Raw genomic sequence first — 2,074 nt, 5'->3', positions numbered from 1 at the left:
ATTGGAAGACAAGATGAAGGAAAGGTACCCAGAGCTTTTTGAGTAAAACAAGCAAAATTTCGGGATGAAATTTTCGTTAAGGAGGGTAGAATGTAATACCCGCACCCTTATTGCAGTTCTTTCGTCTTGTTAATGTCGAACTGAAGATGTAAAGTTCTCTTTTCATGAAGAGTTAATGGAACTCGAGCCTTTGATGTGACACTTAATTCTTTTTAGTTGCAAGTAAAAGCTAAAGTAATCAAATGAACTAAACAATTGGAAATACGTTGTAGAATATCACGAATTTTCGAATAGTGTTACATAGGCAATAAAATGAACAACTAAAAAGATAAAATGTGCATGGAACAAATGGCATCGGGCCTCTTCTCCCGGCCGAAAGTCGCGGCCCGTATCCGATCAGCCCGTTGGGCCCGAGGCATCAAGCCCGTCTCGGACAGCAGCTTGGCAGCCCAAGCCCTTTCCCAACCTGCAAAGTAGAGACCAGCTTAGTTACTAAAGAACAAAAGAAACTAAAAGGAACTCTTACCATGAGGAAGGAGACAACCTCTCTTTAGTTGGAAGACCAAAGACTTACCCAAAAGGGGCAAGTCCATCCTGCAAATCCTCCACACTAATGCAGCACCTGTTTTCTCGCCAGCCACAAGCAAACAATGGAAGTTAATAGCTAAGTACACACCAGCCTTTCCTAGTCACACAAACCACCAAAATAAGTAAATGAGAAGTCCTTTATCCTAAGCAAAACACCAAATTTCTTTGATCAAAAGTAGTGGAGAGAAGGAAGTAAGGGATTTCCTGCAGCTTGCAAACAAATAGAATTATGAACTAAAGTACTAAGAGAGCATGTGAGAACAAGTAAATTAATTAGTCAAACACCTAGTACTCCAAGTAACACCAAAATGTGTCAAGTAGAAGGCTGCATTGAGGATCAAAAACAAGAGATATGCTGGGAAAGAAACCAAACGAGGTCAGCCTCATTAACTTCTCCTAAGGTACACAAAATCAGCCTATAAAAACCCCTCCACACCACATATGAACTCCCTTTCACATACTTCAAAATTTCCAGCAGTAAGAAGAGTTAGAGAGTGAGTAAGGAGAGTTAGAGTAAGCAGAGAGTAATAGTAAGGAAAGGAGTGACGGAGCTCCCTTGCACCACCAGCTTGAACCAAAATCCGCCAGCCACTCAAAGAGGTAACCACCACATCCATTTTATTACATCCATTCTAGAACATCAAATATTAGGCACATCATGATAGACTTTAAACCACAACACAGTAACTATAAGTTTTACAACAAAACTTCAGCCGATAGAAGCACAGAAAAGTAGACCAGCACTTCAGTTTTTCCATGTTCAAAATGCAAAATTTACAGTAGCACATTTATGTAGAGACTCATTCCAGGGAGCTAATGTTCCCTCCAAAATCAACCTTAAATCACAATAATCAAAAAGTCTCCAACATAGCTACTGCCCAAGTTTCAAACAAATATACTATGATGTAAGGGAGTAAAAGAACTTAGCTTTAAGGCCGGCGAAGAGCGGCGGCGGCGGCGCTGGTCTGCGAGGCGGACCGAGCAGCGCTTGCCTCCGCCGGAGATGTCAGCGACGGCGCTGAGTCGCCGTGAAAGGACGGGAGGCAGCAGCGGCGAGCTGCGATGACGGATGCCGCCGCGGAGAAACGGCGACGGCGGCGCTGGTCTTCGAGGCGGACCGAGCAGCGTCTGCCTCAGCCGGAGATGTCGGCGACGCCGCTGAGTCGCCGTGAACGAACGAGAATGAACATAAGGGGAATTACAGAGGCGATGCCTCCCCTCTTTGTCTGACTGCGCAGCAATGCGGAGGAGCTGGAGTGATGGCTCTGAAGCCGCTGCTGTGTAATCGATGGTACAAATACAAGAGCGAACCGGGGAGGAAGAACGGGCTCCCGGCGGATGGCGGATGGCAGCGTCGGACAGAGGCGCTATTTTTCCCCAAATCTTTGCGCGACGACAGCGGCAAGGGCTCGTCGCCGGTCCATAGCTGGCGGCGTTGATGGCGAGACAGCGGCGACCCGACGACCGGCGCGGCGAACGGCGAACG

General features: G+C 46.8%; 1 long non-coding RNA gene across 1 annotated transcript; it reads right to left on the bottom strand.

Moving 5' to 3' along the window:
* Nucleotides 1–248: 248 nt before the first annotated feature.
* On the bottom strand, nt 249–722 carry LOC148926282 (uncharacterized). Its single transcript, XR_016130262.1, has 2 exons — nt 527–722; nt 249–466 (listed from the first exon to the last, which is right to left on the bottom strand). It is a non-coding gene; the product is annotated as an uncharacterized LOC148926282 (long non-coding RNA).
* Between the last annotated feature and the right edge of the window lie 1,352 nt (nt 723–2,074).

The sequence above is a fragment of the Salvia hispanica genome, chromosome 5 (assembly GCF_029641045.1).
Source record: "Salvia hispanica isolate PSC_SH4W2 chromosome 5, Shi_PSC_v1, whole genome shotgun sequence".
In the NCBI taxonomy this organism is placed as follows: Eukaryota; Viridiplantae; Streptophyta; class Magnoliopsida; order Lamiales; family Lamiaceae; genus Salvia; species Salvia hispanica.
Note: the sequence above shows the minus strand (reverse complement) of the source record. Positions and strands in the feature narration are given on the sequence as shown.